Here is a 16,725-nt window from a genome sequence, read left to right as displayed (position 1 = left end):
GACTCACGGTCATAGGATCGTGGTTTTGATGCCCAGGCCAGGCGTTGTGAGTGTTTATTGAGCGAAAACACCTAAAGCTCCATGAGGATCCGGCAGGGGATGGTGGCAAACCCTGCTGTACTCATTCACCACTTTCTCTCACTCTTACTTCCTGTTTCTGTTGTGCCTGTAATTCAAAGGGTCAGCCTTGTCACACTGTGTCACGCTGAATATCCCCGAGAACTACGTTAAGGGTACACGTGTCTGTGGAATACTCAGCCACTTGCACGTTAATTTCACGAGCAGGTTGTTTCATTGATCGGATCAACTGGAACCTTCGACGTCGTAAGCGACGGAGTGCCAACACCAACAGATAGATAGATAGAAATCCTGGAGAGTTGTTATATCAAATAGTAAAGAAAGAGAGAACTTAGTTTTGTATTCTTGAGAATAAAAAACCATTAACTTTGCCTGTTCTACTATCTAATTTTCACCGTACTTTGTTTACAAAAATAGAAAGTGTTCTTACTAAACAACCTGTGCAACAAATTTGTTTCTAGTGGAGTAAGTTGTACAGAGCCTACTCCACTCTCCTAATTAAGTTACCTAGATTGGTACACAGTATGTCACATACCAGACATGAAATGATTCATGCTAGAGAAGGAGTTAGGAATGCAAAACTCAAAGAAACTGATGTTAATCTGCTTTGGTATCACAGTCTACATCACACCAAACATATCACCAAATGAATACAGACACAAACCACAATCACAAAATAAGATATGTAACCAACCGCTACCATAGTTGAGATTTTAGAAACAGGTTTACTTCTGCAGAGGACATAAGACACAACTTTCTATGAGATACTTTCCTAAGCATTTTTCAAGTTAATACCTATGTACGATGAATATTGCTAGATAGTCATTGGCCCTATATTGAGTTCATTCATCCTTTTAACAGGCTTTGTTTTTGTCTTACAAGGTTTCTGTCCACAGACTATGTACAACAGCAACCTTCCACATTAATCCAGTGACAATCACTCATTTTGTTACTATCAGGGCTGTGGAGTCAGTGATCACTGATTCCAATTCCAATTCCTCTTTTTGTAACAAGATTAATCATATTTTTCTATTAAATAAATTCACACAACATAAATGACCAATGAGAATAACCAGGCTATTTCCAAGCACCCTATAATGTTAAAGGTTTAGGCTTACATTTTATAGCTCTATTGTTGTGGGTTTTTTTATATTATTTATTACAGAAATGAATATTTTTATCAAAAGACTATAAAGTAAAAGGACATAACAGAAATGAATAATAAAAATATACTCAAAGAAAATCAGGAATATCTTAGTTTATCAGTTTGAAAATTTGGAGTACATCAAAATAAAAACCAAAAGATTTAGCACCTAAAGTACTTTAAAAAAAAATGGCCATTTTAAAAGAAATACAACCCTTAAATATATAACATTTCCTTTTCGAGATTAAAGCAATTTGAATACAAAACTGAAGTGAATGCAACATGAAAGATTGCATTACATGAAACAGGAATTAATTACATTGTAAGATATTGAAAAGTTAATCCCAACAAAATTTATTAAATAAAAGCTATATTGATAGAATAAGGGCTATATCAAAAATACTTATTCAAAATTTATCAAACGTCTTGCCTTTAGAAACAGAACTGCTTCTAATAGACCCTCTTTTGTAGAAACCCTTAAATCTTATTTGATTATTTTTCAGTGCAGAAAGTAATCAAATTAATATCTGTAAAATTGGCAGTCATTTTTAACCCAATATATTACATGTTGTTATTTATAGCTGTATGCACTTCCAAGATACACTGTTAAAATGATTTTATTTCCATATTTCTTTAGGCAGCTATATTCTAAATGAAACATACTTATTTTCCAGATTCTAAGAAGAAACTGTGTGTAATTTGATGGCAGAGGGACAGACAGTGACTTTAGTGTAATTGGTTAGCACACCTGTCATGGATACAGAAGATAGGTGATTTGATTTTGCCTGGAGCCTTTGGCTTTTTTACCATCAGTTTTTCTGCATGTCTGTTTGTTTATTTAGATTAAAATCTGCACAGTGAATATAAAATGTTTTGGTCTATGAATACATAAGCCCCTGTATATGTAAAAAATTCAAGGGAATTTGATTTCTAGAAGCCTCAAAACCAAAGAATTTATTCATTATATAATGTGTGCACTAACAGAAAAACACTATACACACACACACAAGTGCAACACTTAGACGCAAAAAATATCATTTATAACTGTTAGACACATACATACATAACTATATAGACAAGATTTAAATACAGAGATATTCATTTAAAAAAACTAGAGGCATATGCACATAAACATATAGACTTATAAAAATAAATGTCATACACAGATTAACACACAAGTGAACAATTTCTTTACAATAAGAAATGCTAGAACTTTTTAATATCAAATCAGACTGGAGCCTGGTGTTGCCATCCGGTTTCACCAGTCCTCAGTCAAATCGTCCAACCCATGCTAGCATGGAAAGCGGACGTTAAACGATGATGATGATGATGATGATATATATGATGAACGTAAACAAACAAACGAAGTTTGCTTTTAGAACCGTTGAGTTGTCTTAGGAAGTTAAAGAAGTGATTTTTAAATTTTCAAACGCAGGATAAACTACCCCTATTTTGCAGAAAAAGTGTTGGCAGCCAGTTATGAGACACGAACTCACACCTCTGTGATTACGTGTCGTGGTGCTCTTAGACCAATTAAGCTAAACTGCCCTCACCATAGCTGGCCGCCAACACTTTTTTCAGCAAAATAGGGGTAGCTTATCCTGGTCAGGCTATCATCATCATCATCATCATCATCATCATCATCATCATCATCGTTTAACGTCCGCTTTCCATGCTAGCATGGGTTGGACGATTTGACTGAGGACTGATAATATATATATATAAATATATAATACTAAAACACACACAAAGATTATGAAAAGGAAAGTGTTTACAAATATACTTTAACAGATGTGTATAAATATTAATAGATTTAGTTGTATGTATAAATGTGAGAAAATTTTCCTCTTTATATTCTACTAATGCAACAGTGCATATGTTTAACACCCATGTGGTGCCACATACAAGCATCAAGTGGTACCACATAAATGTGCCTGTGCAGCACCATGTAAATGCACCCATGCAGGGCCATGGAAAAGTGCTCATGTGACACCACATAAATGCACCCGTACAGGTCCATGTAAAAGCACCCAGCTAACTCTGTAAAGTGGAAGGGCATTTGGAAGGGCATCCAGCCATAGCAGCCATGCCAAATCAGACTGGAGTCTGACGCAGCTCCCCAGCTTTGGTCAAACCGTCTAACCCATGCCAGCATGGACAAAAGACTTTAGATGATGATGATGATGATGATATTGCTATGGCAGCAATAAGAACGATTACAACAGCACCAGCAATGCATCCAGCAGCAATAGAAGCCTTATTAGTGGTAACTATGACACCAGCATCACATCTAGCAATAAGAGCAACAACAGCATCAGCAATAATGACAGCGACAACAACAGCTGTAACACCACCAGCACAGACACGGAAATAAGTCAGATCTACAAGTGGCCCATTCAAGCATTGTGTTTTAACAATCACAGGTACTCCTTTAGAATACCAGAAGGTGCAACATCATGCCCCTGGCCAGCTGCATATCAAGAATCCTGAAAAACTCATTTGACCTGGGGAACATTTTAAACTTCAAAAAAGAAATGTTTAGTTAGTGCCCACATCAGAGGAAATTTGTGTTGGAAAAACATGGAATTCCCCATTTCTTGACTAGGTAAATGCTGCTATCTTTACACATCTTTGGCAGGCCTGTCATAGACATAACTGGAACTGGTGTAACGGAGACAATTCTGCCTTGCCCAAGTTTTGCGAGTAGATTTTCCTTCCAGAATATTTCCATTTACAAAATTAACTGAGCATGATGTTTTCTTCCCTCCAGTTGTAGAGAGGTTATGTGCCTCTGGCCATCTGAGTCTGATGGATCACCTATACAGCTAAGCACGTCATAGCTGGGAAACTAATGGTAGCCTTCTGACCAGCCATGACAAACAACCCTCTAAGATATATATATATATATATATATATATATATACACACACACACACACACACATACATACATACATATACACACACATTAAATGGTATTTGGACAACACAAATACATGTGTGCCTATTCAAATACCATTTAAATAAACTACACCTATAAAATCAAAACTACAGCTATAAAAATATGATGAATGGGAAACCAATGAAGGAGCCTCCATGCAGAAGCTTAATCTGCAAGAAATAGCAGCCAAATTTCCTTCACATTACACTGTAATGTCTTTTAAAAAAATAGGACTTATTAGATGAAGATATTCATGAATGCCTTTAGTAATGTGTCACTTGGTTAAGGTTGACCCGACACAAAATGGCAAGGATAGCATTGAACAGTTGTACATACATAAAGGCACTAACACATAAAATACTTATTATTATCCCCCAGATAGTTATATATCAGCATTAATTCTATCACAGTCCTCAACTGAGTTAATTTTAAGTTGTTTTATTGTAGTCATTAATGATTTCAGTTTATTTAAGGATATCTGCAAAATATTTGCTACACAAATTACTTGTGATTGAAGTTTTTTTTTTCTTATATACATGTTATGGGCCTCAAGAATTTAATGCCTGACAAATTGATTAGCATAACTAAGGCCCTCTTAGAAAACTAAATAGATATTTGCATAACTAAGTTCCTATTTCAGGGCGTTAGGAAGGACATCCAGCTGTCGAAACCTTGCCAGAACAGATTGGAGCCTGGTGCAGCCTCCTAGTTAGCCAGTCCTCTGTCAAACTGTCCAACCCATGCCAGCATGGAAAGCGAATGTTAAACGATGATGATGATGAAATTGATTTACACACTAGGCATTTAAATTATCAATACTCTGGTCAAGATAAAATTTTTTTTGTCTTTTTCATCGAGTGTTTAAAACCCTAAACACATCAAATATTTGTTGTTGTCCTAAGAAGTTTTATTTCAGCATTAACTTACATGTGTGTTTACCTGAGAAGAGTGTTTGAATAAAGTACCTTACTTGAAAACAAGTAAAGGTTGACATCAAGAAGGACATCCAACCCAAAAGCATTGTCTCAAGCAGTTTTGTTCAACTCATTTTAGTACAGAAAAAACAGACATGATCACAATATATATATATATATATAACGTGAGAGAGTTAGGGGTTGGGGGTTCAACCCACTAAGGGATAGTGGGATACACCGTCTGCAAGTAGTTGGGTTCAGCATATTATCCTCCATTTTCTAATTGTTATATATATATATATATGGTATATTTATATGTATATAAAGCATTTATATCCATGTTATGTATGCATAAATATGCATATGTGTGTGCGTGTGTATGTAAATATACATAAACTTATATGTATGTGTGCATGTGTATGTATGTATATATATATATATATATATATATATATATATATATATATATATATATATATCTTGTCAATATTCCATTTCAGCAACTACAGCTGTATAAATGTGGTAGGAGGTGGTAAGTAATATATATTGAATTATAGTTGTTTGGAGATTGTTGTCTTTCTTTTTTGTTTTCTTCCCCCCCCCCCGGTTCCTCCCACCTCCATACAAACCAGAGTATTGATAAAATGAGGTAAGAATCATCACCAGTACATATGAACTAACTTATTTTTTTTTTCTAATGAAAGTCTGTTTTAGCCTGAAATAGTTATGAATGACTATGCTTACTGACTTAACATGATTAACTTTGTTTTATAGGGGATTACCAGAGTTAAGTGAAATGACTAATGGTGTTGTTTAACCCTAAGTTAGATCTGATCAAGCAAACCTGAGACTAAGGTTGTTTCAGCTGTGATCTTGTATTTGTTTATATATTGTCATTCTGTTTAATGCTACCATCTGGTCTTGGGTGCCTTTAGCTAAAGTTCACAATGTTGTAAGCATTTGGGACAGGACTCTGATCTGAAGATAACAAGGGGACTTCTTTCCTTTCACCAGTCTCAGAAACCCCCAAAAAATAGTCATGTATGCTGCCCATCCTCTAAGGGGAAAAAAAAAAAAAATAAAATAAAATAAAATAACATAATATTCTGCTTGCTGTGTTGTCTAGCCCTTAGGTCAGCACTGACGGATCAAACCTATGTTCAAAGTCTTTCCAGCCATGATCATCCCATTATTTTGTATATCAAGGGATACATTGTCCAATGTATTATCATATTTTAAACAATAATGCATGTGTGTGTGTGTTTGTTTTGAAGGAAATTTGGCTGTTACTTAAAGCACATTCGACACCTACATATATACCCCTTGTTGACTCATTCTATATGTTATATCTTTTGAAGATGGAGAATTCACAAAGTAAAGCAAAATAGTCAAATTGATAATATATTAAACTACCAACTCACAGGTCTAGGGTTCAAATTTACTAAAGGTGTTCTGTTGTATTTTTTGGAGGAGCATTCTGGCATATCTATTCAAAATGGTAGTGAACCCATTATTTAATCTCTTATCTAAAGACCTCACACTTTTTGTTTTAATACTAAAATATTACTAATAATTTGTTTATGAGGTGGTACATACTACCCATTTGGGCAGCATTGTGGCCAGCAATGGAGATGCCAAACGCGACGTTGCATGCCAGATTGGAAAGGCCTTACCTGTCTTTCAAGAACTCAAACCCATCGGGCAGGTAGAGAGATCTCCACCAAGACCAAAGTGCACTTCTTCAACAGCATTGTCATACCATCAGCAATATATGCTGCGGAAACGTGGAAGACATTGGCAAAGATTGTGCAAAGGCTCAGTGTATTTCAGCTACAATGCCTCCAGTGGATACTGTGACTATTATACCAGGATCACATCACCAACGATGAGATATATCGCCAAACCGATACCCATCCACTCCATGATGTTGTCACTGAGTGCCGCTTGGGATTCGCAGGCCATATCCCCCAATTACCATCGTTGTGGCATGCGAAAACCACCATTCTGTAGAAGCCACCACACAACAAGAAAAAACAAGGGCAACCAAAAGCGACGTGGCGCTACACCTTCATCAATGACCTCAAAGCCATTGACATTTCTTTGGATGAAGCTGAAATCACCGTAGCCAACCAACAACATTGGAGAAGCCTTACCACCCAATGTGTCACATGGAATAGAAGGACCTAAGACTTAGATATACTACCTATCAAAATGATGGGTCACCTTAACACTTTCCCTTAAAAAGGCACCATTTATTTAATCAAATAGTTTAAAACATTATGAAAATTTTATTAAAAATGATGAGACTATTTCTTTTACTTGGACTGTAGCCATGTAGCTGGCATATATATATATATATATATATATATATATATATATATATATATATACTCACAATGGGGTTCCACACAGTTTTCTTCTGCCAAATTCACTCACAAGACATTGGTCAACCCAAGGTTATAGTAGAAGACACTTGTCAAGGTGCCATGCAGTAGGACTGAACCCAAAACCATGTAGTTCCAAAGCGAGTTTCTTGGGCACACAGCCAAAATTATCATCATATTATTTGGAAAACAGGGTAGTGGACTGGCAGAATTGGCAGAGCATCTGATATGATACCTTGCAGTATTTGTTTAGGATCATTACATTCTGAGTTTAAAACCCACTGAAGTCAACTTTGCCTGTCATCCCAAGGAGGAGTGGGGAGGTCAAATTAATCAACCAACTTCTCCACTCAAAACCTGTTGGCTTTATGCCTTAAATTAGAAATTAGTAGTTTTAAAACATTGAAAAATTTATACATAATTATTATTATTCCAGAAGTTTTTTTATCACAACATGCAGAGTACAAAAGTGAGTTCTACAAAGACTTCTTTTTTTCCCATTGCTATTGATCGGCAAATTGAGTTTGTTCCCATTGTTAGCTCTTTCCAAATGATACCTGCCACTCCAAGTTTTGTAACACATTTTACTCTACCCCATTCACATTTTAATTCTTTCACTCACTCTTTCTGTTTGCTATTCTGTGCATTGCAAAAACACCACATCCTTTTGTTCCCTTTCATTTTATTTCTCTACTGTCGCTCATGTATTTGTTATCTGACAGCTTCCTACTTCTCCACTAACATGTTAGCAAGACTGAATAAAACACATTGTCAATATTATATGTGGATACTTCAGTTCTCTTAGTTGCTAGAAATATCAGGAATAGATTACCTTATCTGAGATTGCTACCTAATATAAACCGTTTTTGAAATCATGTGTGAGAGAATTTTTACTTCTCTGACAAATGTTTTTACAGCTGGATGGTTTTTCTTCATCTCACTAAGCAACTAACCACTCAACTGTGATGTAAAAGTTGTAGAGCCACTTTTTATTTTTATTTTTGTAAATGAGAGTGAGAGTCAAACCAAGTTACATTTGTTGTTCAGAGACACAGTGTAATGACAGTACTGAAATCTGAACTTATGACTTTGTGGTCAGTAACCCAACACCTTAACCTCACAGGTATTATGTCTCTTAGTTTTAAATCAAAGCTAACATATTTAATGAACATTATAGAAATAATTTAATTAATCAGATCAGTGCAGTAATGAGAGGAAAGTATTAAATCAATGTTTAAATCACTTAAAAAGATTTCTTTATATTTTCTATAATAGACTGTGTAAAAACATACAAGTAAAACTAATTACATTTGAATCTTTTCTACATAACATTTCTATCATTGTCCTCCCATTCCTATTTCACAGCAATGTGGTGGAAAGATGGAGCAAATTTGAAGAGTTCAAACTCAGAGAAATATTACAGAAAAAAAATAGAAAACTTATAACTTTGAGAAGTCATACTGAGAACATCATCATTTAGCATCTGCTTTCCATGTTGGCATGGGTTAGACAGTGTGACTGAAACTGGTAAGCTAGAGAGCTGCACCAGGTTCCAATCTGATTTGGCATGGTTTCTACAGCTGGATGCCCTTCCTAACGCCAACCACTCGAAGAGTGTAATGCGTGCTTTGTATGTGCCACTGACACAGATGCCAGTTACATGACACTGGCATCGGCTACAACTACATTTCTATTTGGCTTGACAACTCTTCTCAAGTATGGCAAATTAAAATAATCAATATGACCTATGTCTGTCTATCTGAGTTTTATGAAAAGTAAGTACACCATATCCTTGTCAATCATAAGAGGCATCTAAAAGGGTTGGCAACAAGAAGGGTATCTGGCCATAAAAGCACTACCTCTAACACCTGCCAGTATGGAAATCAAACATAATACATGGATGGTGAATGCTGAAGACCCAAACTGAAATTATGAGTACTTGGGAAGTGGACATAGTGGTAGTAGAAAGAAAGGGAGACTAAAGGGTGAATAAGCATATTTATGTATTATGAAGCTAGACTGAAATGTAATGGATCAGCTGACAATCTTGTCATGGAGGATTGAGGAAATAAAACTAAAATGCTATGAAGAAGAGGGAGTAGAAGGATGAGTAAGATGAAGAGGGGGAAAAGAAGAAAGAAAGAAGACACAAAACTGAAATCTCGAAATTAAATTGTTGTTCTGAGTCTGTTTTCTTAACACAACACCAATTATAGATTTGCAGTCATTTCATTATATTTACACTCATTTCAGTGTCACAGTTCCCATAGGAACTACAATGACATGCAGCAACCAGAATATCATAATTTCTTAACTGAAGTGCTGAATGCAATTATTTGTGAAGTCATTAATGAAAAGTTTTGTGCTGTATATATATATATATATATATATATATATATATATATATATATATATATATATATATATATATGTATGTATGTATGTATATTGAGTCATCCAATAAACAATGCAGTTTTTTCAATTGCATGAACTAAAAGTCAGAGGGGAACAGGATAAACTACCTGCATCAACTTGCAATAAAAACAGGTAGTATTTTACTTTGTACCTACTCTTAGTGCAAATTTTGAAGAGTGCAGTTCGATTTTTAACAGTTATTTTTTTCAAAGCTATAATGGAAGTGACGAAGGAGCATATTTGGCATATTTTGATTAATGAGTTCAATAAAAGCAACAATGCAAAGGAAAGTGCGAGGAATATTAATGCAGCATATGGGGATCAGACAATAAGTATAAGCCAGTGTCAACGAAGGTTCCAGAAATTCCGAGCTCTAAGTTACAGCCTAGAAGATGAGACTCATCCTGAAAGATCTGTAGAGCTTGAAGAGGATGTCCTGCAAACTCTGGTGGAACAAAATCCCATTGTAACTGTTGAGGAACTAGCAGAGAATCTTGGATTTGGTCGTTCAACCATTCATCGACACCTGCGTGCCATCAGAAAAATCAGCAAATTGGGTTAATGGGTTCCTCACAAACATTCCGAGTCTAATCACATGCAGGGAGTGAATGTGTGCTCTTCTTTGCTGTCACGTCTCACAAATAAACCTTTTTGGACAGAATAGTGACTGATGACAAGAAATGGGTTCTCCATAAAATTGTCAAGCACTGAAGACAGTGGGTAGGGAAAGTAGAAATACTGGCACCCCAGTCTAAAGAAGGTCTTGGTGGGATATGAAAGGTTTAGTCCACTTTGACCTTTTAAACCCAAACCAAATGAAAACAAAGAAGATCTACTGCAAGAAGCTTGAGCGGCTTAAGTCAGCGCCAGAAGAAAAACAACCATCTTTGGTTTCATGACAAAAGATGTTCTTCCATGAGAATAATACTTGGCTACATACAGCCAGGATGACATTCCAAAGGCTGGAGTGGTTTGGATGGGAAACAATGCCCCACCCACCATATTTGCCGGACATTACCCCATCTGATTATCATTAATTCCACAGTTTTCAAAATCATTTGGATGGAAAAAATATGAATTCTGTAGATGAGGCCAGAACAGTACTGGAGGAGTATTTTTCATTATGGACAAGTGAATTTTGGAAGCGGGAGCCTTGCAAGTCAACCAGATAGATGGAAGAGCAATGTAGAAAATGAAGGGGAGCATATTTTAGATTAAAAAAGAACTTAATCTTAATTTTGAAAAATAAAAGAAGTATAAAAACCACATGATTTATGGGATGACCCAATGTGTGTGTGTGTGTGTGTGTGTGTGTGTGTGTGTGTGTGCGTGCGTGCGTGCGTGCGTGCATGCGTGCGTGCGTGCGTGCGTGCATGCGTGCGTGTGTGTGTGTGTGTGTGATATTGTGAGATACCAAGTATCTATGTTATGAAAGGTAGTATGATAGATGGATCTATGTTAGCAACAACAGGTCAACATTAACCAGCTGTGGCACAGAATGCTAGTTTACATTGTATCAATCCACTTCACATATAGTCACGTTCTTATGTCAGGCGGTGGCTACAGAAACATATTCATTACATATACACACCTTCTTGCCAAGCACAACAAGAAGTACTAGCCTATTCTGTATTTCGCAACACCTTCAAAACACAGATAAAGTAAACCTCAGGGAGAAACACAGCCCCAAATATTACATCTTCACTATCCATGGAGAAGACAGCTAGGACTATAACACTTCTTTTCAACAATGAACTTTGCTATTTCTGATTATTATTCATATACTACAAAGCCAAAACTGCAGCATAGGAAATTGATGTCCACTATACTAAACATATGTATCCTCTACATCAGGTAATGCTCACACGTCAGAGAAGCCTTTATACCTCATTATATATATATGTATAAACATCCAGAAAATGACTGTCAGCTGGATTAGTAAATCTTCATTCACCAATAATTTCCAACCACTCATTCAATATCAAGCTCTCTCTCTCTCTCTCTCTCTCTCTCTCTCTCAACTACGAAAGTCTTCTCTCAATTTCATAACACTATATTCTTGTGCTGGCCCTTTTCTGTAAGCTAACTGATCTTCACTCCCTAGATTCCATGTTAATCTTTTTTCTTGAACAAAAACCATGCACTGTCTACACTGGCACAGTTAATCATAATATTAGCCACATTAAACAGTGTCATCTACCTCCATCACACATGGTAGGTCATCTTCCTTATCCTTTGACCATATTACAGTCAATATCATACTGTAATAACTGAATTAATCTGTTGATATTAATGAGTGCTATCATCTCATGATGGCTGTTTGAAACCTTTAATATATTCAGCCAATATTTCCACAAGCCTCAGGCTTTGTACTTACTCATAACTCTACTTTCTATAATGGTAATTAATGAGAGGTAAATTTTTCCCTGGACACAATAATAGTCTATCACAGTTAATATTTCTCTAAGGATATAGTACATATCCGCCAGCTAAATAGACTGAGGTATGCAGTACAAAGTGTTCTATCCACAGACATAATGAAACACATACAGTAAATTTGAACCTATACATTATAAGTTGAAAGTCTGATAGACCAATTCATTTACATTTTATCTGTTTGATACTGAGAAAGGAGTTATTGTATCCACAGCTTCTACAGGTCCTCTGAAGCACATAGGCCATTGTAGATGTTGTACAAAAAACAAAATGAAGAGGCAACATATCTGTGAGCCAGAGGTTGGAGTGTGTTGTCTAGTGACATTGAGTATCCCTTTTTTGGAAGCAGTTTAGGGTGTCAATAGTGATGACCTTGAGGTTTATAGTTGTGTGGTGTTGATACTAAGGAGAGACACACTGCAATAATATTTTCTTGACATGGGCAGTGATTATATCATAATGAATAGCTTCCTAGATTCTTAACCAAGATTTGAAACCTAGCCTAGATTTTTCTACAAGTTCCTTCCTATTGTTCTCGACATTGGCACTACGAAATTTATGAGAGTCAACTGTCACATTGAGATAATTCTTTAACTGGCTGTTTCAGGCAAAACTTAGGTCATGGTAGATATGAGATGGAAAATTTTTTGTATAGCCTGGCCTAATTTAGTTAGAAAAAACACATAGGGGACCTGGTCCTATCTCTTTCACTTGGCCCCTGGTCAAAAAGAGTGCATCCATATCTTTCTCACCTCATGTCACTACACAACTTTCACCCTCTCTATTTGTCTAAATTCTTTTACTCTTACTCTCTCCATCTTCTATCCATTTTCCTAGCAGTCAACAAAAGACGAACTTGACAACCTACAGAATTGGTAACAGAATGGCAAATGTGTGGATAATAACAACTTGAAGTATCTTTCATTGTAACAATGAAAATAAAGGACCATTTCAACAAATAAACAATATGTCTCTTCCCCTCATTTACTTACTACTTATAAATCATTACATTCTTTCTGCAGTTGAAGGAAACAAAGTAGGAATAAATCTACAGGAGGAAGTTTTCTAGATCTCTGGTTATGAGTTCAGAGAGATTTCATGCAAAGATTTTAGGTTGCACCATCTCAAATATAGGAGCAAAACACCACTGTGGGTCTCATCTGAGCCTTGTGTAAAGTCAATATTTGTTGAAGGATAAAATATTTTCTGGTTCTGAATAGGAGGACTAGTTGTCATGACACAGACTTTGCAATGTAATCCTCAATAATGGTGAGGCCTAGCATTAGTAGTGTCTTTGAAGGTTCTAGTTGTGTGCTGTTCATGTTTAAGAAGGGAGAAATGCAATCATATTTTCTTGATATGTGCAATAACTCTGTATTTTTGCTGTTTAAGGAGACAAGAATGGTTTGATTTTACTGGAGGCTGTTTTCAAGGTTTCTGTTCATGAGTTTGGGTCAATTTGGCGCAAAGTATCTAGGTTGTGTGTAAATGATGCATGGGTATGGAAAGTTATAGAAGAATGAAACCTGGTATCACCTACGTAGGAATAGGTATTGTTAGAAGTAATGGCAAGTAATCATTTTAAGGAGGAGTATGGAGTAAGAGGAGAAACCAGAAACTCTTTCTCATTTAACCAATATCTTATCCATTCAAATATTGTGCAGGCCTTGCCATGAAACCTTTAGCTATGAGTTTAAAATTCTAGTTAAGACAGGTATTTACACACACACACACAGTGTCCTGATACATGAGCTATAAAGTAGATTAGCGCAATGATTTCCAATCTTTGGCTATTCACATTGACAGTCAATTTCTCTCATGAAAAGCATACATTTAACTCCTCATTTGTCTACCTGAGAGTACTGTCCAGCCTCACATGACTACCTCCTTGGTGAGCCAGAAAGCCAAGTTAAATAGAATTACTTGAGATAATGACAGTGAATAGTTGGCTTGTGAGATCTCACAGCTGTTGATGGAGGAGTTGTTTTCTTTAGGCATATTATTATTAAGTAAGTCATATTATTAATAGCTACCCACTTACATGAAGCACAGTGGCTATGTGATTAATATACTGGACTATAGAACTGCAAAATAATGAACTCAAACACTGCTATACCAATTGTGGTGGTACTGTTGCTATCATTGGATATCTCCCATCAGTTCTGCTTACATAAACTTAAGGTATAGTGATAATTGATCAAACATTTAGCAGTAACTTCATGTTCACTTAACACATACATCTTCAGTCAATATCAATAGGTGTGATTATTTTCTATTTATATACACTCTCTGAGTGGTTGGCGTTAGGAAAGGCATCCAGCTGTAGAAACTCTGCCAAATTAGATTGGAGCCTGGTGTAGCCATTCGGTTGCACCAGTCCTCAGTCAAATCGTCCAACCCATGCTAGCATGGAAAGTGGACGTTAAACGATGATGATGATGATGATGATAAAGCATAATTCAGTATTTTGTCAGCAAAGTGATCTGATACAACATAGGACATGTTATAAGCTTTAGAACTGTAAACGTTTCCATTTTAAACTAGGTAAGGATTTTATTATACATTTAGTTATTACATTCAACAGGCTAGCCTACTTTGTGAAATCTAACGCCCTCTTTCTCACCTCATAATCATTGTACAGTGATCTTAATGAGCCAAGCCTGTTAGTTACACTGTAAGCTGAGAACAGATAATACATATTATATTTAAGCAGAAAACCATAGGAAAGTCAACCTAGTGTGAAAATACAAATTCTAAGAAGACAAAATGCAAATATATCATTGGATTCCTTGATGCATGGAAAAGCTTATGTAAAACATCAGGAATGTCAAAACAAAATTAAATTTGTATAAGTCATTAGTATGTTTAGGTAATGTGAGGTATTCAAGTGTTACTTTTATTTCAACTATAATGATTATTCTTATCTTTTTTAGTCATGACTTAAATAATAAGTTTTTTCGTAAGAAGATACATACATAATGGGAAAATATATGTAAAAATATTCACAAACAAAATTTGTAGATCCTAAAATTTCTAAACATGCCTATCTTTTATCTTTTACTTGTTTCAATTCATTGAGAAGTAGCCATGCCGAAGCACCATTTTGAAGGGTTTGGTCAAACAAATTAGCCCTAGTACTTATTCTATTGGTCTCTTCTGTCAAACTGTTAAGTTACACGGTGATAAACAAACCAACACCAGTTGCCATGTGGTGGTGAAAGACAAACTCAAAGACATACAAATATATACATATATATATATATATATATATATAAATACATATAAAACAATTGCAGCGTGGAAGGTGTTTATAAGCCATTTAAGAGACACACAAAAACTGTTAGATTCAGCGGCACGGAATTTTGTCAGTGAACAGGTAGCAGTGTCAAAGCGATGAAAATATTTTGGCAAATTAAATTTAAATGCTAAAGTGAATCTAACGATTTTTGTGTGTTTCTTGAATGGCTTATAAGCACCTTCCATGGAGGCTATAGTCATGAGGCATAATGCCCATTTTTGTAAACTCAAATAATGTCAATCACATTGACATTAGTATATGATGGTACTTATTTTATCTAACCAAAACAAGGACCTGAAATCAGAAACAATGGCCCTTAAACAACAAAATTTGATGTCAGAAATACTGGGGTCTACAAGGGATAGATGTCAAAATCGCAGGCTCATGAAAACAAGCTCTGAAGTTAAGGATAACGGCTTTTAACAAGAATTTCATGTTAAAAAATCCGAACACTGAAACTGGCTGCCACAAACAAAAGCTCAACGACAGCAACACTGGCCACACCTAACAGCAGAGTAATGAAAACAGAAATATTGACATCTAACAATGTTAATCTGAAAAACTAAAACACTGTATTGAGGTCTTAATAGGAATAATAAAAATTCCTGGATATTAAGGTGAGATAGTGCATTGCTTGTAGTTAAGAATGCTGCTGTTTCAATACTGTACAGTATCGACAGTGTTAATAATTATTTGGGTGTTGACCCACTTTAACTATTTACATTCGTGATTAAATATGTGGGAGGGATGGCATGGCTATTAATAGTTAATTTCCTGCCCAGACAACGAGCATGAACCTAGACATGTACACACACACACAGATATATATACATATACATTGTATAAATATGTATATGCATACATATATACAGGGTGTCCACAAAGTCTGGGTACATGGAGTAAATAAAATCATAACATAAACAATTAAATATAAGAAATTATAATTTCTTAAAGTATGTGTTAATCCCCATGTACCCAGACTTTGTGGACACCCTGTACATTAAGGTACAAGAATGGCAGGGTGGTTAACCCAGCCATGAAGTCTTGGGTTCAGTCACATTGCATGGCACCTTGGGCAAATGTCTTCTACCATAGCCCTGGGACTGCCGAAGCTTT

General features: G+C 35.7%; 1 protein-coding gene and 1 long non-coding RNA gene across 6 annotated transcripts in view; one reads left to right on the top strand and one right to left on the bottom strand.

Annotated features, from left to right (window-relative positions):
• The window catches only part of LOC106876558 (uncharacterized), a 265,778-nt gene that overhangs the window by 157,280 nt on the left and 91,773 nt on the right, over positions 1-16,725 (bottom strand). The gene's annotated exons all lie outside the window — the stretch shown is intronic.
• On the top strand, positions 10,662-13,277 carry LOC128247014 (uncharacterized). The gene is made up of 2 exons (XR_008263416.2): positions 10,662-11,729; positions 13,149-13,277. It is a non-coding gene; the product is annotated as an uncharacterized LOC128247014 (long non-coding RNA).

This window comes from Octopus bimaculoides, chromosome 2 (assembly GCF_046866305.1).
Source record: "Octopus bimaculoides isolate indiv1 chromosome 2, ASM4686630v1, whole genome shotgun sequence".
NCBI lineage: Eukaryota > Metazoa > Mollusca > Cephalopoda > Octopoda > Octopodidae > Octopus > Octopus bimaculoides.
Note: the sequence above shows the minus strand (reverse complement) of the source record. Positions and strands in the feature narration are given on the sequence as shown.